This window comes from Micromys minutus (assembly GCF_963924665.1).
Source record: "Micromys minutus genome assembly, chromosome: 28".
Taxonomy (NCBI): Eukaryota; Metazoa; Chordata; class Mammalia; order Rodentia; family Muridae; genus Micromys; species Micromys minutus.
Genome location: NC_137963.1, coordinates 37,887,884 through 37,911,823, shown reverse-complemented (window position 1 = coordinate 37,911,823; position 23,940 = coordinate 37,887,884). Strand labels below are relative to the sequence as shown.

The window sequence follows — 23,940 nt, the reverse complement described above, 5'->3', positions numbered from 1 at the left end:
TCCTTTTTGCCACTAGGGCCTCTGAGTGTGGAATTAAAAAGTAACAAATGGTCCCAGGGGGGCTGTGCACCTGTAGTATGACGTCTGTAAGCACTGGAAAAACAACGTGTGGGAAAGTAGGTGCTAAGGTAGGTAGCCCATCACCTTCATATTTAATATGTTCCTAAGAAGGAGCGCAGCACTTCTGTGGTCTTACACCCTCCCACTGGGGAGAGAGAGCCATTCAGTGTGCCCGACTTCAGTAAGAGGAGCAGAGGCTTCCTCCTGGGAGCTGAGTCCAAGGGACTTTGCTCTCAGCAAGCATGAACTGCTGCTTCCCAGCCCCGTGGCTTAAATCAAGTCCTCAGACCTCTCTGAGCCTCTGAAGTAAGACTAAGACCTCTTACCAAATAGCTCTTCTGCCACAGTCTACAGAGTTCTGCCGATTTCTAAAGAAAAGTCATGGGCTGGAAAGACGGTTCAGCAGTTCAGAGCTCTTCCACAGGTCCTGAGTTCAACTCCCAGTGCTAGGATTACAGGCATATGCTACCATGCCCAATCAAGAACAGCAAGAACTCTTACCTGCTGAGCCATCTTTCCCAGCCCCATTATGTCACTTTAACAAGACCCCCCCAAGGAACTCATGTGGACTCTAAGCTTGCGACACACTAAATAAATGCAGTCCTGTCCTCAGTTTACAGACCCGTGAAGAAACTCAGCCTGAGGGCACTTAGATGACTTGCCCACCGTCACTGCTAGAGAGGAGAGAATTGGGAAGGCGAGCAGGTTTCACAGATGAGCGAGTACTTCAAACATGTATAGGAGTAAGGCAGGTGTCAGGGAAAGCTCTGAGGGGAGCTAAGTTTAGGACAGTTCTTAGACTGAGACAGTTCCAGGGCCAGCCAGAAAAGCCGGCTGGTTCCCAGGGACCACTAGCTAATTTGGGAGCTGCCTTGAGTCTCTGCCCAAAGTGCTGTAGACATCACAGTGACAGGACCCCCACCGGAACACATGCTGGGCTTTACCTTCTGGCTTGAGCTCTGCCTTCCTGCTCTATGATCAGATAATGACCAAACAGCTGCAATCCCAGAGCCTGGGTGGTGACAGACAGGAGGAAAGGCGAGGCCAGTCTGGGCGGTAGAGCAAGAGCTGGTGTCTTAACCAAACCCAAACAACAAAGACCAGTGGCTTCCCACTTACAGGAGGCCATCTTAGTTGCAAGGTGGTGGGAAATTAGATTTAGTTTTTTTAAAAAAATCAATAAGAAGAGAGGATCTAGGGCAGCTCGAACCTTTTTTAGTATCCACGTGAAGGGAAAACAAGATTTCCCACCCACACTGAGAAGCACACAAAGGCACCAGCTAAACAAGAACAGACTGTACAGCAGAACAACTCTAACACGTTAATGATTTAACATCTCAGACGAAACGAGGCGTCTCCACTTCGGCGGGGTTTAGTTCGAATCCGTTCTGAAGAGCGAGTAAAACATAAGCCACAACACGCTGTGCACAGACCTGTACCCACACTTCCACAGACTTGGAAAGAAGAAAAACCTTAACACTCAAGCCTCTGTCCTCTTTGGCCTGAGAGAGTACTTCCCTCGATGGAATCGGATACTATAAAGACACTGTGTGCTTGGCCAAAGTCAGGAGCTCTGAGGAATTCGGACGGGCTCCCCCTTTGCCCTCCTCTATGAGCCCAGGGCCTGCTCACTGACGCTCAGCTAGGCAGGGAACCCTTTGAACTGGCCCTTAATCCTGATTCTCACAAATTTAATAAGCAACTCTGAAAGGGTAAGGAAGGGAATATTTGGGGATTTTTGCTTGTTTTTTTTTTTTTTTTTTTTTTTTTTTTTTGTTTGATTTGTTTTGAGGCAGATTCTCACAGTGTTGCCCTGCGTGGCCTACAAAAGTCAATACGTAGACCACAAGGGCCTCTAATTCAAGAGTTCTGTCTGCCTCTCCTGGGTGTTGGGATTAAAGGTGTAGACGACCACACCCACCAGGAGGGAATTTTGAGGATGTCCTTTCAGTGAGAACTCACAACACAAACTGCACCGCAAACCTCAGCCCCAGTATCTGGCAGTAATATATCTGAGGATGAATTCCTAACCTGGACTAAGTCCAAAGTCCCCCTAGTGCATCCAAACACCTGCCACCCAGGTCCTTGCTTATGATGCTGGGCCTCACGGCCAGTGATGGCTCAGGACACTTGGCCTCACAGACCATGAAAAAGATGACGTCGGTCCTGTAATCATTACGGAGCATCAGAAAACGTTGAATTTGGACTGACAGCATCAGCTAAGAGGCCTAGCCTAAAGACTTACGATTTCAGGTATAAAAATCTACAAAAATCCAGGGCACCTGACCTGGAGAGTAAACCCCAACCACCAAGATCCTGTCACCTCCTGCCTCCCAGCCATGCGCAAACCGCTCTAGCCACTTCCCTTTAATCACACTCGGCGCAAGGCAATTTCCACACCAAGGAATTGCTACTTTACTGGTGACATTAAACATTCAACGGAGTCAGTCTGGCCTTGGCTGTTCTTCCTCATCTATAAAAATGGAGGCGATACCACCTTAGAGGCTTATTAGGTGGATGAAGGATGTCTGGGAAACAGTTAACACTGAGCTTGACACACAGACGCATGGTAAATGGTAGATTTCCTCTCCCGTGACGTTTTCCTAAATCAAATCCCTTCCTCTTCCTCTTCGAATTTTGACCCACTTTTCTCAGACTTTTAGGAAGAAAAAAAAATGTCTGAAGTGCACAGGGTGTAGAGCTGAGTGTCCACCACTTTGATCCATGGTCAGCAGCTCACTAGCAATGGCTGCCAAGGGTTTTCTTTCCTTCTTTCTTTCTCTTTTATTTCTTTTCTTTTTCTTTTTTTCTTTTTTTGAATTTTATTTAATTATGTGTCTCTTTGTAAGTATGTATACTTGGGTGAAATTATTCAAAGAAGTCAAAAAAGGGTGTGGAATGCCCTGGAGCTGGTGTCTCTAAGGGCCACTGAACTCAGGTCCCCAGGAAGAGCAGTAAGCCATCTCCCCTGCCCCAGTGAGCCTCCTGAAGTAAGCAGGTTTTGGGCGAGAATAGGTTTTTACTCAGGAGTTAGAACAGCATTAGCAGCAAAATTCACAAGGCAGGTGTGGCCCCCGGGTTCAGGTTTTAGGGAGCTTTTCCATTTCAAGTGCAAATGAGGGAGCGGAGGGTAAGCCCTTCAGGGCAGGATGCCAGTACTCCCAGAATGAGGTGGGGAGTCTGGATCCATTGCAGCCCAAGGCCCCACATGGACTCACCCCTCCTCCTCTCACTTAGCTCTACACAATCCTTGTCATAGCATTGGGGAGTAAACTCGGGGTCTTGTGCACACCAAACAAGCTACACAGCCAGGCCCTTCACTCTTGTGTTTGTTTTTACAAAGGACCTGGCTATACCACCTGGGCTGGCCTCGAACGTTGTACTTCTGCACACATAAGGCCCAGCAGTGTCTTCCTCCTCGTTTTTATCTATCTGGTTTTCGATGACGATCTAGGGCCTGTGTGTGCTCGGTTACAGCCCTGGTCCTCCTCTTTTGAGATACGGTCTTACGAAAATGCCAAGGCTGCTCTGGAACTCACTCTGTGGCGCAGGCGGGCCTTGAACTTTGACCCTGCTCTTTCTTCAGCCTCTCAAGCAGCTGAGGTTACAGGCCTCTGACATCAAGCCTGGTACTTTCCTGGCCTTTAGAGCTGTGTTCCCAGTCCATTAACCTGACCAGATATCATTCCCAGTGCCTTGGCCACGGCAAGATACCACATAGGATAGATATTCGACCTAAAGTGATCAGAATATCCATGGCCTTGTCAGGAACAGAAGAAATTCGGGAGATCACCTGAGGCACCGAGGAATACAGCCGGATTAGAACAAGCAATACAGAATTCAGAGAGACAGAGGTGTTTTTCTTTCCTAAAAAACGAACATTTATTTATTTTAGAGGAAGGCCCCTGTCATAGCGTCTGTGTGGGGGTCAGAGGACAGCTTGTGAGAGTCCATCCTCTCCTTCCACCATGGGAACCCTAGGCAAGCACCTTTTCCTCCTCATCCATCTTGCTAGCCTGGGATTTTTTTCTCTATTCTTTTCCTATTTTTATCAATTCTTTGAGAATGTAATGTGTGTGTGTGTGTGTGTGTGTGTGTGTGTGTGTATTTAAATAATACACATCTATGATTACATATATATAAACAGTCCCTAGTGGGTGCACTGTTTAAAAAGGATTAAGAGGTGTGGCCTTATGGAAAGAGGTAGGTGAGCTTAAGGTTTCAAAAGCCCATGCCAGCCAGGCCAGTGTGATTGTTAGTCTGTCTGTCTGTCTCCCCCCCATCCCCCCCCCCGTGTGTGTGTGTGTGTGTGTGTGTGTGTGTGATTACGGACTGACCTCCTGAAGCTGTAAGCAAGCCCTCAACTAAATGCATTCTTTTGTTACTTTGGTCATGTGTCTCTTTACAGCAATAGAACAATGGCTGAGACATTTTTTTAAAAAAGATTTATTTTATGTATGTGAGTACGATGTTGCTGCCTTCAGACAAACCAGAAGAGGGCATCAGATCCCATTACAGATGGTTGTGAGCCACCACGTGGTTGCTAGGAATTGAACTCAGGACCTCTGGAAGATCAGTCAGTGCTCTTAACCGCTGAGCCATCTCTCCAGCCCCGAGACAAACATTTCTTGATGGTGCTCATCCCCCATTCCTCCCAGATACATCTCTCTACCTAACTCCTTACTGTCTTTTCAAAAACAATTATTTTTTATAACCCACTGAGCCCCAGCACTTGGGAAGCAGAGCCATGATGAGGTTTGTGTTGCCCAGGTATGCATGGGTGTGGGACAACCCACGGCAGCAGGGTCACTACTGGAGGATACTCTTAACTGACTCACCTGCCTGCAGAAGCCATCGATTGTCAAACGCTCCTCAGCTAAGTGTGGGCTCATGAGCCCCTCTCCACTTCATGCTGGGACACTGACTGGTTTGATCCTGTGCAGATAACACGGCTGCTGTTGGCGCCTGTGTCCATCAGCCCTGGCACATCCAGAAGATACTATTTCACCCTGGTCCTCTCCAGACTCTGGCTCTTAAAATCTTTCTGTTCCTTCTTCTGAGATGTTCTGGGTCGTGTGGGGAAAGTTGTTTCTTACCTATCTATCACCCTGCACAAAATTCCAAATGGGTCAAAATCTCAATGTTAACCTGAAACTCTAAAAATCCACACAGTGCGTACTTAAGTACCAGGATGTACTTAAAAGACGGTTTTCTAAATGGGGCTCCAGTGGCCAACAGTCAACAAGTGGGACCTCGTGAAATTGAAAGGCTTCTGTACTGCAGAAGAAACTGAAGAGGCAGCCTACAGAATATGGAAATCTCTGCCATATACATCTGACAGAGAACAGGTGAATACAACTCAGAAAAACTAAACACACTACTCAATCTTTAAAAATAGCTAATGGACACTGAATAAAGACTTCTCAAAAGAAGAAAATACAGGGGCCAGCAAAATGGCCATTAAATCTGACAACTTGAATTCCATCCTTGGAACCCACAGGTGGCAGGGGAGAGCCTTCTAGAAAGTCTTCAGACCTCTACACACAGGCATGCTCACACACGCATGCACACACAGGTTCGTGGGCGAAGACAATGGTGAGTAAGCAGGCATGGTAGCATGTGCCCTCAATGTGAGCACTTGAGAGGCAGAGGCAGGTAGAGCTCTGTTAGTTCCTGACCAGCCTGGTCCCAGGTCATCTTGGGACGCGCAGTGAAGCCCACTCTGTTGCTGTGCTAAGAACAGCATGTCCAACGCAGCTGTAGTTTGTTTGGATTCTGGATCCATGGGGTCAGAGTTCACATGGCTACAGTGACGGCAGGAACAGCAGTTGAGAGCTCACATCTCAAAACACCATCGGAAAGCAGAGAACACAATTCTCTAAGCCCACCTCCAGTGACATACTTCTTTCAGCAAAGCCACACCTCCTAAACCTCCCCAAACAGCACCACCGATTGGTCCCCCAAGTATTCAAATGCCTGAGATTATGGGGAACCTCTTTAAATAGTCACACAGTTAAGAACAGACAAAAACCTTGAACACAAATGTCTAAGGTATGTCTGTTAAAATACTCAGCACTTGCACTAGCCATCCGGGAAATGCGAAGGAAAACGACTCTGACATTTTGTTTACCCCAGTCAGATGGTTAACCGTAAGAAAACAAGTGAGAGCAAATGCTGGCGAGGTTGTGGGGAGGTTAGGTGGTAGAGCCATTATGAAAATCGTTGTGAGGGGTTCCTCAAAGACCAGAAATACATCTACCACATACGCAGCTTGCCCACTCCCAGGCACACCCAAAGGACCCCCCAGCCTACTGGAGACATCGGCTGATAACACAAGCACATCCTACGTGTCAATCCATCATGAAAACACAGCACCTACACGCAATGAAGGTAAATGCATGAGCCTGAAAACTGCTAAGTGAGGCCACACGGACCTAGAGAGACACACTGTGTGCTTTCATTTATGTGTGGACCACAGTGTCGAGTCTAGTGCACATTTCGCTTAAAGTACCTGCAGGGCCAGCTGAATGGACCAGTGGAGAGAATGCCCGCCAACCCTGCCAACCTGGAACCACATTAAAAAACAAATCTGACGACTTGAGTATTTCACAGAGAGCATCCCATTAACCATAAAAAGGTGTTCAATATCAGTGATAATCAAGGAAAGTAAGGTAAAGCCTCAAGACACATCATACACATAAAAATAATAAACTGGCCAAAGCAAGTACCTCCCAAGATTGGAAACAAATATACCTCACAAATGCTAGGAAAGAAATTCAGAAGCCGGGCAGAGTAGTTCCTGCCTGTAGATTCCAGTGTATAGAAGCTTGAGGCAGGAGGACTGCTGTGTGCTCAAGGGCATATTGGCTGCATACAGAGTTCCAGGACAGCTTGAACGACAGTTAGATCTTGTCTCCAAAAGCAAACCAACCAATCAACAGGGAAAAACAAAAACAGCCACCACCAACAACAAAGCAATTCTGTTTGGATGAGTGTAACCGAAGAAGCTTGTTGGTACACACGGCAGAATATGCCTGAGGAAAGCCAGGGACGGGGTCAGGAGGCCTGATGATCTGAGTTTCGTGCCAGGGACTCACACAGGGAAAGAAGAACCACTTCTGGCTCCTGCCACCGAACAAACGAAATTTAAAAGAGAGAGACTATGTCTGAGGTTGTTCTCGGCAACTCAGTGCCCATCCACTGCTGACTGGACTTACTGTGACCTATTCACACCAGGCACTCTGTTGGTGACGGACATGGGGTTACCACATGGATGCATGCCAAATAATATGCTGAGCAAAAGAAGCAAAACACGGGACACGGACAGGGTGATCTCACACGCATGTAGTTAAACACGGGACACGGACAGGGTGATCTCACACGCATGTAGTTAAACACGGGACACGGACAGGGTGATCTCACACACATGGAGTTAAACAGAGGACATGGACTGGGTGATCTCACATGCATGGAGTTAAACATAGGACATGAACAGAGTGATCTCACATGCATGTAGTTAAACACAGGACATAGACAGGGTGATCTCACATGCATGTAGTTAAACACAGGACATAGGGTGATCTCACATGCATATAGTTAAACAGAGGACACGGACAGGGTGATCTCACATGCATGTAGTTAAACACAGACACAGACAGGGTAATCTCACATGCATGTATTAAACAGAGGACACGGACAGAGTGATCTCACATGCATGGGGTTAAACAGAAGACATGGACAGGGTAATCTCACACGCATGTAGTTAAACATGGGACACAGACAGGGTGATCTAACATGCATGTATTAAACAGAGGACATGGACAGAGTGATCTCACATGCATGTAGTTAAATGAAATGGTACATGCGTACACACAGAGATGAGACAAAGAGATGGCCATCTATGGCGCCCTCTCAGGGAGGAGCTCAGGCTACAGGGAGACTCTGACTAGGCTCCATTTCTTAAGGTTGCAGTGTTTACACTGACTTACCTCACAACTATCTGCTAAACTATATGTCTGCGCAACATCTGAATATACTCTTTCAGAGTAAAAAACATTCAAAACACAGATAGTGAAATAAGCATACTGATTATTAGAAAAAATTTAAGGAACATAAAAACATTAAAAATAAAACAAAACAAGCCAACATAAACCCTCCTGAGTTGAGATCTTGCCACACTGACTCAAACTTATAGACTCAAGAAATCCTCCTGCCTCAGCTGTTTAAGAGCTGGGGTGATACTGTCACCTTGCCTGGGTGCAATCCTTTGTTTCTGCTTTAAAACCTTGCTTCCCAGATCCCTAACACCGTATAACCAAACACATTTTCACTTTCAGTAAAGCATACTCTCCTTTTCATTTCTCTTCAGATAAGGTCTCATGCAGCCTCCCACCCCACCCCTTGAGGGTTGAGACTGCAAGCATGTACCCCCCCAGCTTAAGCAGGGGTGGGCTGGGGGTGGTCTTAGGACTGCGGATGGAAACAGTCACCCAGGACAACATGCATGCTTTGGCAGAATCACCCAAAGACCCTTCTCACACTTGGAAAAACAAAGCTGGAGAGGTAGCCAAAGTCCTGGGTGGCATCATGTTGAAATTTGCCATTCTGAGCATCTTTGCTTAGTGAAACCCTGGAGACAATAGTTAACCAAAGGGGCTCGCTCGGGTTAAGCATAGGAAAAGAAAAGGCAACAGAGCCCTTAAATTCAGATCTAAGAGTAGGAAGGGGAGCAGTCTCAGTGATCTGGGGTGACCCCAGAAGGCTAGAAGAAGCCAGCCTAGTAGCAAGCTCAGTTCAAGGCCCAGCAAGTGGTGCTTTGGAAACACAAACTTAAGCATGTGCACATGATCCAAAAAAAGCTTCAACCTTCTCAGGTTGGTCTAAGCAGGGGATCTGGTCCCTAAAAGGCACCGAGCAGCAATTACTACACATCCTGGACTGACAATTACTACACAGCTCTTCCAGTGACATCACACGGCTGATAACAATTCGGGTGCAACTCTCCGAGAATGACGAGGAGGCCCCTTTGGGCTACGGAAACCTCCGGGGAGTTTAGAATCCTTTCTAATGAAGGCCTTGGATTACTTGGCAGAGTAAAAACTAAGCCAATGTGTGACTGCATCAGTAGCCATCTTGAGAAATTAGACACACACTGGTTAAACAACTCAACCAAAAAAGATGGATCTTAAACAGATGTTTCTTCGGTGCCCCTTTATGTCAACGACCGCAAAATGTCAGGTGAGCAGGAAAACAAAACCCCACGCTGGCAGGAAAATCAGTAGCTAGTTCACAGGAAGCCCAGGACAGGGGACTCAAGAGGAGAAGGCTCATCCATTAAAGGAGCAAACGCTACTGTGCTCTCTAGTATCCCTCTGTGACTGAGGCCCCTTCAAGGCACACGTTCTCTCTATCTCCTTTGAAAAGCAGGAGAGGCATACTTGTTGCTCAGGACACTGTACCTCTGCCTCTGAGCTCTTGCTGATCCACCATCTGCCTCTTTCCAGAGGCCCACTGACCTGTTCCTCACATCTGGCAACACCCTTAGTCTTAGGCCACCACCACCACCACCACCACCATCACCACCGCTGTCACCCCCGCCACCAATGGGATGGGCCAAAAAACATTCTCCATTCTCCATGTCTGTCTTAATTTCATCTGTTCCCATCCCTCTTCACACTGTCACTTGTTGAAGAGCAGGAGGGAAGGAGGAAAGAAAAAGAAAGAAGAGAATAATATGTTTGCACTGCAACTGAAAAACCGGAACAAACCAGAAAGCAGGACTAGACGGATGAGTGGCCACACAGCTCAACAGCTACCGGTGCTATCATGAGAACGTAATTCCTCTGATAACCATGGAAACCAAAACGAAGGTACTGTGGTGAGGGCTGCTCGCTTTAGATATCTAAAAACAACAAGAGGCCAGAAGCCAGAGAGACAAAGAAATCCAGGCATTCCTTGCCAGAGGAAATCCTTTCTTAAAAGCTCCCACAAAGTGACATTTTCTCCAGTCTCTAAATCTCACCAAGCTTCCACCAGGACTGGAGACCTGAGAGGGATCGTGAAACAATTCGAGCCTCTCTTGTGTGCTGGTCCCCTGGGGCCAGCTGCTGCGAGCCAAGCTCCCCCGGGAGCCGAGAGCTTATTGTTACCATAAAACAAACTGAGAACCTGCAGAGGGACGAAAACACACACACACACACACACACACACACACACACACACACACACGGACACACGCGCACATACCTGTGTGTGCACAAAATAGACTTTTATATAACTAACACAGCTACCTATGAAAACAGTTCCACAGAGGCAGACATCCCTGGTTCTTGTAGCCAGAATAAACGAACAGTTGAGTTAGAACATAGAAAAGCTCGGGCGTTCTTTCTACTATCCAGGGACAACAGTGATGAAGTGTAAGCAAAATCAGAGTGCTGGCCTCGTTCTTGGTCTAGGTTCTCTATGTGCAGCAGCTGGATTACAGGGGTTCCTAGGCATCTTCCAGTAGACTGTCAATCACTCTGCTGTTTTTTTTTTTTTTTTTTTTTTTTTTTTTTTTTTTTTTTTTGGTGGTAGCACATGCCTGGCAGTTTTCTTTCCCTTCACAGGGAATCTGATACACATCTGCTCAATTAGCCTTCCCATCCTGCCTGACTCATTCGGTAGGAACAACAGGTTCACATGCCAATATGAAACAGAAGGCAAGGGGGGCCTGGGAAAGGGGAGAGAGGGCTCTACAGCCAAGACGACACTGTTTTCAGAATCACAGTGTGTGTGTGCGTGTGCTTACTGCAAGAAAGACATCTATCATGGAGTCCTATCTAGCTTGCTATTTTAATAATGCTCATACCGAGAGCGCTCCCTAAGGAGTCCTCAACGCTACATGCGTAATCTTCGCAGCAACCTCGGGCCGAAGAATTCATCTTTACTTTTAACAGAAGCACCATCGACGTGGCTCAAGGTTGCCTGGTGGTAGGAGTCCAACCAACTCCGGAGTTCTGGCTCTCCAAACGGCTTGGCCATCGGCGCAGGAGGGAGGGCGGCGCAGAGGTTAGCCCTCTTCCTTCAGAGATAGAGTCTCCGCGACTTGCTAAAGCCAGACCCACTCGGTGCATCCCAGGCGAAGGCTAGCAAACCGCCAAGCCGAATTCATTCCCACACACACTCCCAAAGCCCCGGGGCTGGGGGAGACCGCGGGTGGCTCCGGGGCGGGGGTGGACCGAGGCGCAGCTCTCCTGGAGCTCCGGCGGCCGAGCCCCCCCACCTCCCGCACTGCCCCAGGCCGGGTCCCCGCGCCCCAGCCAAACGCTGGGCCCACGGTGACACCGACCGGCCGGTAGCCTGGAGCATCCGCGGGCTCCGGAGAAGCCCCCGGGGCGTGCCGAGGAACCCGCGCCTCTTACCTCAGGGAGCGGCGCTACCCGGCCGCGACGCCCTGGAAGCCGCAGGGCTGCCGGAGGACTGCGGCTCCCTGCCAGAGGGGGGTCCGACCTCGCCGCGAGCCCCGCCCCCGGGGCTGTCACGTGACGCGGGTGCAGGGCTGGACTGCGAGCGCGCGGCCGTGAGACCGTAGGGAAGGCGGGGCGAGCGGGGCTCCAGGGGGGCGAGCGAGGCCCCCGAAGAGGTGGGCATAGCATCGTGGGCGGGAACTGCGGGAGGCTCCGAGGGGGGGATCAACGTGGATCCTTCCCACCACCACCATAGCCTAACAGCACCCTGGGCAGATGAGCACATAGGAGCTGGGTTCGCCCTGAGGACAAAGTAGTCCTGGCTAGAAGTCAGGAAGGACTCTGGAGCCACGGGTGGGTTGTGTGCAAAGCGTTTGGCATAACAGTGCATGATGTATGCAGATAATGTGTAGTACTTGTTGCTCCAACTACTAGTTACGGGCCCAAGAGAACAAAGTGGTGGTGGTTCCTGTTCTGAAATCCATTCTGTGGTGGAGATGATAAACACAAAAAAGCTGTAAGTCCGTATGTATTTTAAATTATATGAAGTATGTGAAAAGAGCCCTTTGGCTTAAAACTAGCATTTGAGAAATGTGGTGGCCTCATGAGAGTAGCCACATGAACGAGGACAGAGAAAGCCTATGTGAAAAAGCTCGTGCACTGACGGAGACAAGACTGCTCCTTAGAAAAATAAAAAGGGGCCTTTTTAAAAAAAGGATAATTTACTTTTTATGTGTATTTGTATGAACCTGATTTATGTGCACCCTGTACATGCAGGAGGCCAGAAGAGGAAGTTGGGGCCCTTGGAACTTGAATACAGACAGTTGTAAGCCACCAAGTGGATCCTTTGCATGAGCTATAAACTTCCTATTAAGCTGTCTCTCCAACCCCGTATCTTACCAACCTGAGGTATTAGAAGTCCCGAAAAGGGAAGCCATTGACGGGGTGCAGAATGCGGGTGCTCGACAGGAGACGTAGACCCTGTTCTTCCTGCAGTGCCGCTAATGCGTATGGGAGCACTCGGATTTGGTTCTGCAGTAAAGTCAAGTTTGGGGGGGTTATGCAGTGGTTGGGGCAGAGTCAGGGTCTTGCACATGCTGGGTATGCACTACCTCCTTCCCCCCTCACACCTACATCCTAGTCTTCAACTATTCAATTGTTTAAACCCCAACAAACACCCAGACCTAACCCCAACCCCGCAGACTGGGAGCGTCACACCAAGCCCACAGACGCAGTGGGAAGGCCGTGCTTAAGTCAAGCCAGGCACACAACAGGATGAACTCCTGCTGCAATAAACTCGGATGTCACACGTCTGATCCTTTGAAAAGTGACCCATTGTATGGAACCAGCAGGCTGGATATGAATTTCAATAACGCAATTAAAAGCCCGGGTTCCAGGATTTGTGCTGTCAAAGGCTATTGCTTGTGTTGGGTTTCTGTAAAAGGGTTAGGACTTTCAGACAGTGGGGGCTGTCCGCCGAGGCACGCTGTCTGTCTTCTACAGGCGCCACATGAGGGGTTTCATTTCTTTTATTAAGTATTTAAACGTCAGTGGTGTTTTAAGATCTATTTCTTTTTATCTAACGTGTGCTTTGGCTACGTGCACACCTGTGCACAAGAGCGGCCTTTGTGAGCGTTAGTTGCTCCTCTCCTCTGTCTGGCACAGGCCTCCGTTTGTGCAATGTTTTCCTGTTTCAGATGTCTGCTGACTTCTCTGCTGCGTTCGACTGGAGTGGACTGGCTCACCCTAGCAGCCTGGCATGTCATTTGTATGTATAGCAAATGAATAAGGGAACCCAGGCTCCGAGGCCATGAAAACTTTTGCTCTACGGAGAGATTAGACTCAGGCAGAGTCATCAGGCCACAGGTAACCCAATGGCTGCCATCCTGGTGGGCTGCCTGCGGGTCTCAGCTTTCTTCCTACCTTTGAGAGGGGTCTTCACTGGTGAGCTTGTTGAGAAACAAACTATGTATTTTGTTATGGAAATTGAAAGTCTACATGTTTTCTCTGTCTTTCCATGTAACTCTAATTTTACAAATAAATATTCCCTGTACAGAATGGAGACCTACATGTCATCCAACAGTATATCCAAAACAATGTCAGCAACTTGACTAGAGCATCATTGGGTACCATGAGAGCTGTGAGCTTGCATCCCTCAAAGTGGTACCCAATGGTCAATAAACAGTGATGTTCCAGTTGCCTGGCATCTCAGCCTGATTCTCTAGATCAGTTATCCTGAAATTCCCTTTATATTTTTAATAAAGTATTTTTCCTTACTATTGCCAAAATTGGATTTTGATGTTTACAACTAGAAATTCAGACTCATATAATTTATATTAAGAAACTGAAGCTGTTACTCAGGACTGTGAACTCCAGATTCTAGTGTTCTTACCACACACGTATCTCCATGTTCCAACAACCCACAATATTTACATCATGTATCCAATGTCTCTATCAATTTCTTAACTGAATTTTTATGGAAGCTGAAAATAAACATTTTTGAATGGCTGCTTGTGGAGGCAGCTGCCAATAGAACATCCAGTTTCAAAAGCAGAAATATCGTTGTACATCTGTTATGCAAATTTTTTTATCTCTCTGTGGTACGAGTGTGTGTGTGTGTACATGCCCATGGGAGGGGAAAGGGCCAGAAGTCACCACTGAGCATCTTCCTCAAAAGCTCTTCACCTTCATTTTTTTTTTCTTTTATTTAAAATAGATTGTTCTCAAGAGCAGCGCCTGTGAGCCCCGTGGATCTGTGTCTTGCTCCAACAGTGTTTGAACGGAACAGACCCCGGGGCTCCCACCCTTAGCTTCCAGCTGCCTTACAAGCCTCTCCAGTCGCAGCCACGGGACCATCTGCTTGCTGCCTTCTGCTCCAGCCAGCACCTCCTTCACGGTTAGCCCCGTACTCCGATCAGCCGTGACCTCTCAGATCCGTCAGGATTGTTCCACGGAAGTGGAAGCTGCTGTGAACCGCCCGGTCAATCTGCACCTGCGGGCCTCCCACACCTACCTCTCTCTGGGCTTCTTTCTCAAGGGCATAGACAACTTTTTCAGCAAATTGGCCGAGGAGAAGCGTTAGGGCGCCAAGTGTCTCTTCAAGTTGCAGAACGATCGTGGGGGCCGTGCACTCTTCCAGGATGTGCAGAAGCCATCTCAAGATGAGTGGGGTAAAACCCAGGAGGCCATGGAAGCTGCCTTGGCCCTGGAGAAGAACCTGAACCAGGCCCTCTTGGATCTGTATGCCGTGGGTTCTGCCGGCACAGATAAAGTCACTTCTCATCAAAAAGATGGGCAACCACCTGACCAACCTCCGTCTGCTGGCAGGACCACAACCATCATAGACTGGCGTACCCCAGGGATCTCTGGGCGAGTATCTCTTTAGCGCCTCACTCTCAAGCACGACTAGGAGGTCTCTGTGCCTTCCAAGGGGCTCCCTCCTCTGCTGCACCAGTGATGGCACCCGCGCCGTCACTGTCACCGAGCCTTGGACAGAGGCTGGGGGATTGAAAAAGAAACACACACAGACACACACATGGGTCACTCAATAATGGGTGAATGCCACCCAGGCCTTACTCGGGACTCCTTTTATATGGGGTGAACAACAAAGTTTGAGGAGGCCAGGTGCAGTTAAGAGTGTACAAAACAGGATGTTTTTAGGTAAAGATACAAGGAAGGAGTTCTTAGCAAAACAAGTGGGGGAAGGAAAAATAAGGCCAGGCTCCAATGGCGGATCACAACACACCAGCCACCTCAGAACCTCCACCTGAATGAACCTCTAAAGCCACTAGGAACCGCCCTGGAGCCACTCCCAAGTCTTGGACCAAGAAAAAAATAAAAGCTTTTTGAAACAGAAAAAAAAAAAAAAAAAAAAAAAAAAAGCAAAGGGAAGGAAAGAAAGGAAAATAAAGAAGGAAAGAAAGAAAATAGATTGTTCTCATACAATGTATCCTGGTTATGGTTTCTCTGCCCCCACCCTTCCTTTTCCCCCTACCATCCAGCATTCCACAAAACACTTAACTGGAAGCCATAAAATAATCTCACAGGACCTGGCACACACACTTGCAGGCCCCGTGCATGCTACCTACCACTGTGAATTCATAGGAGCGTTGGTCACATTTGAGTTAGAAGGCCTTGCTTTCTTGGCACATCTGCTCTGGTTCTCACGATCTTTCCCATCCTCTTCTGAGGGGTTCCCTGAGGCCAGAGGGGAGGAATTTGGTGGGTGCATCCCACCCAGGGCGGAGTGTTCCGAGGTCTCTCTGTGTACTGTCTGGCTGTGGATCTCTGTATGTGTCCCATCAGCTGCAGAAGGAAGCGTCTCTGGTGGCTGAGTCAGATGCTGGTCTCTGGGTACAGCAGAATCTTACCAGGAGTCATGTTACTATTACATTAAAAAAAAAAAAGACCAGTAGTATTGATTTTATCCTAAGTCCCTGGGTTATCTAGTCTCTGGATCTTGGTCACCTAAGCAATGTCAGGTATGGGTTCCATCTTGTGGAACCGGCCTTAAGTGAAATCACCTATTTGGTTGGTTATTCCCACAAGTTTTGTACCATCGTTGCCTAGCACATCTTTCAGAACACCGATGTCAACCAAAGGGTTTGTGGCTGGCTTGGTGTTTGTATTTCTGTTTTGGTAGCGTGTAGAGTATCTTTCTGCTAGAACATAAAACGAAGGCTCTGTAGGAGCAGCTCAGCTTCTTCACGTTCAGTGATGTGTGTGGGTTTTGTCTTCAGCAGTGGGGCCTTGCTGTCAGTCTGAGGAGAGCAACTATAGTCCCGGTCACAGCCTGGGGACTGTTTGGGGATTCCCACGGTTCCTTTGGCCAACAACTCAATTAGATGTAACCTAATCCCAGCACTGGAAGCTTCATTTGGTGACAGATGAATTTGGGATCTGTCTCCCCATTATTTAGATCACCTTCATATATGCACACATTAGGAAGCTTCTAGTGTATTAGGTTTTCATTCTATGCCTCAACCAGAGCCTCAGTTTTAGCTGTCTCCCTGTGTCTCTGCTCTCCTCCTCCTAACTTGATGTTTCCATTACAGCCCTCACCATCCATAATTATCTATCATATTTCCCTAGGGACATCTATCACCTCCAGCTTGGTGACCATGGACTTACCATGATGTTCCCATTACAGCCTCCACCATCCATAATTACCTATCATATTTCCCTGGGGACATCTATCACCTCCAGCTTGGTGACCACGGACTTACCAGCTAACAATCATACACTCCACGCTCATCTTTCGGGGTCTGGGAATACTTCATTTAGGAAGTTTTTTTTTGTTTTCTCTTTCCACCCATTTATCTGCAAATTTCAGGATATCAGATTTTTCTAACGGCTGAGGAGTACTCCACTGTGTAAAAGTAGCACATTCTCTTTGTCCATTCTTCACTTGAGAGACATCTAGGTCCTTTCCAGTCTGGCTATTATAAACAGAGCAGCACTGAACACGGCTGAGCAAGTGTCCCGTGGTAGGATGAAGCATCCTTTGGGCAGATGCCCAAGAGTGGTATGGCTGGATCTTGAGGTAGATCGTTTCCCATCTTCCTGAGAAACTGCCACACTGATAACCAGAGTGGCTGTTCCAGTGTGCACCCCACTAGCGATGGAGGAGTGTTCCCTTCTCTACATCCTTGTCAGCATGAGCTGTCACTTTGCATCAGATCTTAGCCATTCTGATGAATGTAAGCACTCAGGAGGGAAAGGCAGGCAGGTCTGTATGAGTTCGAGGCCAGCCTGGTCTACAAAGCAAGTCCAGGACAGCCAAGGCTTGCCACACAGAGAAACCATGTTTCAAAACAAAACAAAACGAAAAGCAAAATACAACAAAACAAAAACAACAAAGATGAAAACTCAAAGTATTTTTGACCTGTATTTCCCTGATGGCTAAGAATATTGAACATTTGTTTATGGCCTTTCGAGTTTCCTCTACTGAGAATCTTTTTAAAAGAATTATTTATTTTATGTATGTGAGCACACTGTTGCTGTCTTCAGACACACCAGAAGAAGGCATCAGATCCCGGTTGTGAGCCACCATGTGGTTGCTGGGAATTGAACTCAGGACCTCTGGAAGAGCAGTCAGTGCTCTTAATCACAAAGCCATCTCTCCAACCTCCCTCTATTGAGAACTTTGTTTAGATCTGTACTCTGTTTCTAAATTAAGTTATTTGGTGATTGTTTTTTTATATATAGTTTTTTTTAAAGTTCTTTATAAGTGTCTTGGATATTAGCCCTCCTTTGGATGCGTAGTTGGCAGAAATCTTTCCCATTCTGTAGGTGGCTGCTTTGTTGGGATGACACGTCCGGTACCACACAGAAGCTTCTCAGCTTCATGAGGCCCCATTTATGAGTTGTCACCTTAGTGCCTGTGCTATTGGTGTTCTGTTCAGGACGATGTCTCCTGTGCCAGTGAGTTCAAGGCTATTCCTTGAACTTTCTCTTCTATCGGACTCAATGTGTCTGATTTTATGTTGCTGTGTTTGATCCATCTGGAGCTGAGTTTTGTGCAGGGTGAGAAGGGTGGATCTATTTGGATTCTTCCCCCTGCAGCCGTCCAGTTTTCCAGCACCATCTTTTTCCCCCCTGTATGTGTATCTTTATCAAAAATCATGTGTCCATAGATATGTGGATTTACGTCTGGGTCTTCAGTTCAAGCCCATCGATTAACACATCTGTTTTTGTACCAACATCATGCTGTATTTATTACTATAGTTCTGTAGTGCAGCTTGAAATTGGGGTGGTGGTACCTTCCACAGTTTTGGGGGTTATGATTTCTTCTTGTTCTAGAGCTTTCAGTTGTGCATTAAGTTAGAAGTATGAAATCTCTCTGGCTATTTGTTTTGTTTTAATGTAGGCATTTAGTGCTATGAACTTGCTTCTAAGGACTGCCTTCCTTGGGTGCTATAATTTTGGACATGCTGTGTATCCATTTTCATTTATTTCGAGACAGTCTTTCATTGTTTTAGGACTAGTACTGTGGTGATGAAGCACTATTTTGATTTTCTTCTATCTATTGCGACTTGCTTTGTGTCTGAGCATATGGTCAATTTTGGAGAAAATTCCCAGACACCGCAAAGGAAGTATATTTTTTTGTGTTTGTGTAAAATGTTCTGTAAATATGTTAGGTCTCTTTGGTTCATATCCCCAGTTAGCTGCAGCATTTCTCCTTTTAGCTTTTGTCTGGATGACCTGCCTACTGGTAAGAGTGGGGTTCCGAAGGCTCCCAGTATCAGTGTGTGAGGGTAAAGGCATGATTTATGCCATAGTAGTTTTCCTTTTATGAACTTGGTGTAATGGATGCTTTGTCCAGAGAGTGGCACTATTAGGAAGTATGGCCTTGGGGTAGGTGTGTCACTGTAGGCATAGGCCTAAGACCCTCATCCTAGCTGCCTAGAAGTCGGTCATCCATGAGTCTTCAGGTGAAGATGTAGCACTCTCAGCTCTGCCTGGATGCTACCATGTTCCTGTAAGCCAGCCCTAATTAAAGGTAGTCATTTATAAGACTTGCCTTGGATGTGGTGTCTGTTCACAGCAGTAAAACCCTAACTAAGCCACGTGGGTGACCTTGTGTTTGGTGCATAGCTGTGAAAAGTTGCAATGTCCTCTTGGTGAACCTTTCCTTTGATGAGTATGTAGTGTTCTTCCCTGTCTCTTCTGATAGGTTTTGGTTTGATGTCTGTTTTTTAGATATTAAAATGGCCACACCAGCTTGATCCTTAGGTTCATATACTTTAATCCCCTTTCCTATCCATCCTACGGCAATGTCTACCTTGATATAAACGTATATGTCTTGGATGCAGCGGCAAAATGGATTCTGCACTCACAACCATTCCGTTCGTCTGTGTCGTTTATTGGGGGAATTGAGACCATTGATGTTGAGATCAACAACAGATGATGGTTAATACCTGTTATTTTGGTGTGTGTGTTTCTCCCCTTTTGAGTTGCTGGTCTGAGATGATTCATTCCTTGTACTTTCTTGAGTATAGTTAACCTCTTTAGGCTGGAGTTTTCTTTCTAGCAACTTCTATGTGGATGGGTTTGTAGACAGATATTTCTAAAATCTGGCTTTACCATGGAACGTCTTATTTTTTCCCAACTATGGTGATTGAAAGTATTAGCGGTGAGAAGTCTGGGCTGGCAGCTGTCCAGATCCTTCTGGCTTTTACAGTCTCCACTGAGGAGCCAAGTTTCTAATGGCCCTGCCTTTGTATGTTACTTTTCCCCTTGCAGTGTCTAATGTTCTTTCTTTGTTCTATACATTCAGTGTTCTGATTATTATGTGGTGAGGAGATTTTCTTTTCTGGAAAATTCTACTTGGTGTTCTGTGTGCTTCCTTGAGAGAAGGCATCTCCTTCTTTAGGATAAGGGGTTATTCTTTTATGATTTTGTTAAAAATATGGATTGTGCCTTTGGCCTGGGTTTCGTCTCTTTCCTCTAGTCCCATTATTTTTAGACTTGGTCTTCTCATGGTGACCCAGCGTCCCTGGATGTCCTGTGCCAGGAGTTTTTAAAATGTAACCTTTTCTTCGACTGATGTATTCATTTTTTCTAGCCTGTCTTCAATGCCGGAAATTCTCTTCTTCATCGCTTGTGTTCTGTTGTGAGGGAAGCCTCTGTGGTTCCGGTTAGAGCTCCTACACATTTCACGTTTCCCTCGGTTTGGGTTTTCTTTATTGATTCTATTTCCATTTTCGGGTCTTGGATGGTTTCCTTTCATTGTTTGTGCTCGTATAGGTTTCTTAATCCACCCATTTCCTCTTGAAGGACCTCCATTATACTCATAAAGGCCGACTTACGTTCTTTATCTTGGGCTTCAGCTGTGTTGGAGCACCCAGGGCCTGCTATGGCAGGGTTGTGGGGCTGTAGTGGAGACACACTGTCCTGGCTGTTGTTGGCTATGTTCTAACACTGGGGTCTAGGCACCCGGGACTGGAAAGAGTGTGATTTTAGGTGCTGATATCTGGTCTGGTCTTTGTTGGGTCCATGTGTTGTTCCTTGGCTTCTGTTGCCCTCTCTGGTTCTCAGGAGAAGGTAGTGGCTGTCTGTTGTCTGATAGGAAATTCTTCTGGGGTCCTGATAGGTCCTGGTCACTGGGGGTTCCAGGTAAATATTTCTGGTATTGAAAGCTGACATTTGGTAATGGGGATGGGCTGAGTCAGGGTAAGGGGGTCCACAGAAGGGAGGAAAGCAGGGTCTTCCACTATAAACAGGCTCCCTGGGAATGGGGGCAGAAAGTGAGGAGAGCCCCTAATAGGTAGTTTGCTATGGACCTGGGGATGAACTTGGGGGACTTAGATGGATGAAGGAGGTTAGCCTCCTTGCTTCCCTGGTCACAGTGGCCTATGGGTTCCCAGAGAAAGCCTGCTAGACCTGGGGGCTCAGACGATGCAACGGGTTGGGGGTGGGCTTGGACGAGGAGATCCGTGTGATCCACTGGTGATTCGGGCAGGGAGGGCAGGCGTTCTGCGGCTGAGCTGGGGGTGAGACTTGGGGTAACATTTGGAGGAGCAGGGAGAGTGGTGCAGTCTGCAGCCGGCCACCTGCCTCCGCCCACCTGCCTCCCTGTCTGCAGCCGCCCACCTGCCTCCCTGTCTGCAGCCGCCCACCTGCCTCCCTGGCTACAGCCGGCCCACCTGCCTCCGCCCACCTGCCTCCCTGTCTGCAGCCGCCCACCTGCCTCCCTGGCTACAGCCGCCCACCTGCCTCCCTGGCTACAGCCGCCCACCTGCCTCCCTGTCTGCAGCAGCCCACCTGCCTCCCTGTCTGTAGCCGCCCACCTGCCTCCCTGGCTACAGCGCACTTACTTTTTGAGACATGGCATCATCGTAGTTCCTGGAGCGTCCTGATTTTAGGGACGCCATTGAACTCTTGGCATCCTCCTGCCTCTGCCTTTCCTGTGCTCCAAGCTGCCACTCCTGCCAACTTTTATGCAGATGACAGGGGAAACCTGAGCTCGGGCGCTTGTATACGGCTCACACTCATGCCCTCAGCCCGCTTCTGTGAGATCTAAAATCCCTTTGTCTTAATTTCTTGTCTATGAAGACATGAGTGGAGTACGAAAGCTACTAACATAACCGAGAGACTGTGGGCACTGCGAGGCCTCGCTTTAGCTTTCCAGAGTAAAATGGCTGTTTTCCCTCTCCGGAGAGCAGACAATCAAACAGGGCTTTGACACGAAGGCAAACTCAGCTACTGAGCTATAACCTCACTCAGGTGCCTGGTTTTGTGTGTTTTTTTTTTAATTAATTAATCTCCAGTTTGTTTGACAGGGTTTCACTGAGTGGCCCTGGCTGACCTGGAATTTGTTATATACACTAGGCTGAACTCACAGGGATCCACCTGTCTCTGTTGTATCTCTAAAGATTTGTTTTATGTCTGTGCGCTTGAGTGCAGTTGCCTGTGGCGTCCAGAAGAGGGCACTGGATTCCCTGAAACTGGAGCGACTGGCTAAAAACTGCATGACCATGGGTTTGTATGACAAACCTGGGTCCTCTGTAAGAGCAGTAAATTCGTTTGATTGCTGAGCCATCTCTCTAGCTCATGTGTTAGAAGTATTCTGCTAGCAGCCTTCAGATGAAGATGTAGAACTCTCAGCTCCTCCTGCACCATGTCTGCCTGGATGCTGCCATTCTCCTACCTTGATGATAATGGACTGAGCCTCTGAACCTGTAAGCCAGCCCCAATTCAATGCTGTTCTTTATAAGACTTGCATTGGTCATGGTGTCTGTTCACAGCAGTGAAACCCTAAGATACATTGCAAGAGCAGACAGTAGTACTATTAACCACTGAGCCATCCTGCAGCCCCTGGACACACATTCTCTCTCTCCCTCTCCCTCTCTCTCTTATATATATGTGTGTGTGTGTGTGTGTGTGTGTGTGTGTACGTGTATGTATATATATGTGTATATGTATATATATATATATACACACACACACATATGACATATGTCATATGTATATGACAAGGTGTGTGAGTGCTTTTGTGATGTTCTAATGCTGCAGTAGTGAGTCTTTACACCCTTTACATGTGCCTGCCATGTTTTTGTGAGCTCATACTAACTGTACAATACATACAGTGCACAGACATACTTCTAATCCTGAACCCATGGAAGTAGCAACTACTTAGTCTCCAGGGAGGGCCACAAAGCAGGGCAGGGGAAGATTATGGCATTTTAAACTGTTTCCCTTTTCATGTGTTTGTGTCTCTGTGTGTGTGTGTGTGTGTGTGTGTGTTTCCATGTATGTGTATGTGAGGGTGTGCTATGGTATGTGTGTGGAGGTCAGAGAACAACTATCAGGAATCAACGCTCCTTCCACCATTTAGATGCTGGAAGTAGAACTCTGTCCTTCCAGCCTGGTGGCAAGGGTCTGTACTCCCAAACCATCCCACCCTGAAAGACTGTTTCACTACACAGGTATTTCTGCAGTCTTTAGTAAAGACTGGAGCTGGTTTTATGGGGTTGCTTATATGGTAGAATCTGCGATTGCAGTGCACACACCACCCAGCAGATGGCAGCATGGGACCGTCAGAGGAATCTGCGATTGCAGTGCACACACAACCCAGCAGATGGCAGCATGGGATTGTCAGAGCGAAGCATGAACCCATAAACCAGCGAACTTTGGAAGGCCTTGAGGCTTCTTTTTCTGCTCAACTGTTCACTTCTGCCACACTACCTCCTGTCTTCCTCAGACTTCTCACTCTCCACACTTTCTCTGGCCAAGTGCTAATGGTCCAAATCTTCCTCTATCTTCCCAACAGAGCCTCTCCCGCTTCTTCCCCAACCAAAGACGGTCCAGGCTCTTTTCCATCTTCTCACAAGTACTTGCGTTTGGTTCTCATGGGAGTTTATGTAATGAAGTCATCAGAAATGAAATGATGGAGGAGAAAAGATATAATATCTGATGAACTCCGTAAAATGTTTTCTTCCATAGTTTTTGGAGACAAGCGTCTCACTACGCAGCCTTCAAGTGTTGGGATTAAAGATAGGGTGTGAGCCCCCCTTTTTAAAAAAGAATTATTTGTGTGCATGCCCGTGTGACTTTCTGTACACCCCATGTGTGCAGGTGCCTGTAACCAGAGAGGGCATCATCCCAGGAATGGAGTAATTGGGTCCTGAGCAGTATGTGGGTGCTGGGAACCAAACGTGAGTCTTTTGGGAGAGCAGTAAATGCCCTTAACCACTGAGCCATCATCTCTCCATCCCTGCAAACCTCTCGTCAGAGATCATGGCTGTGGTGGTTTGAATGAAAATGGCCCCCATGGGCTTAAAGGGGGTGGCACCAGTGGAAGTGTGGCCTTGTGGAGGAAGTGAGTCACTGGGGGTGGACTCTGAGGTTTTAGATGCTCCAGCAGGCCCAGTGTCTCTTCCCGCTGATCCAGAATAGATCTCTCGGTTCCTTTTCCAGCACCATGTCTGCT

At 47.5% G+C, this 23,940-nt stretch overlaps 1 protein-coding gene across 1 annotated transcript in view; it reads right to left on the bottom strand.

The window, feature by feature from the left end:
- The window catches only part of FBXO10 (F-box protein 10), a 39,321-nt gene extending 27,793 nt beyond the window's left edge, over window positions 1-11,528 (bottom strand). The window contains exon 1 of the mRNA XM_080939993.1: window positions 11,463-11,528. The gene's annotated coding sequence lies outside the window, so the exon portion shown is untranslated. The remainder of the gene's footprint in view (window positions 1-11,462) is intronic.
- Between the last annotated feature and the right edge of the window lie 12,412 nt (window positions 11,529-23,940).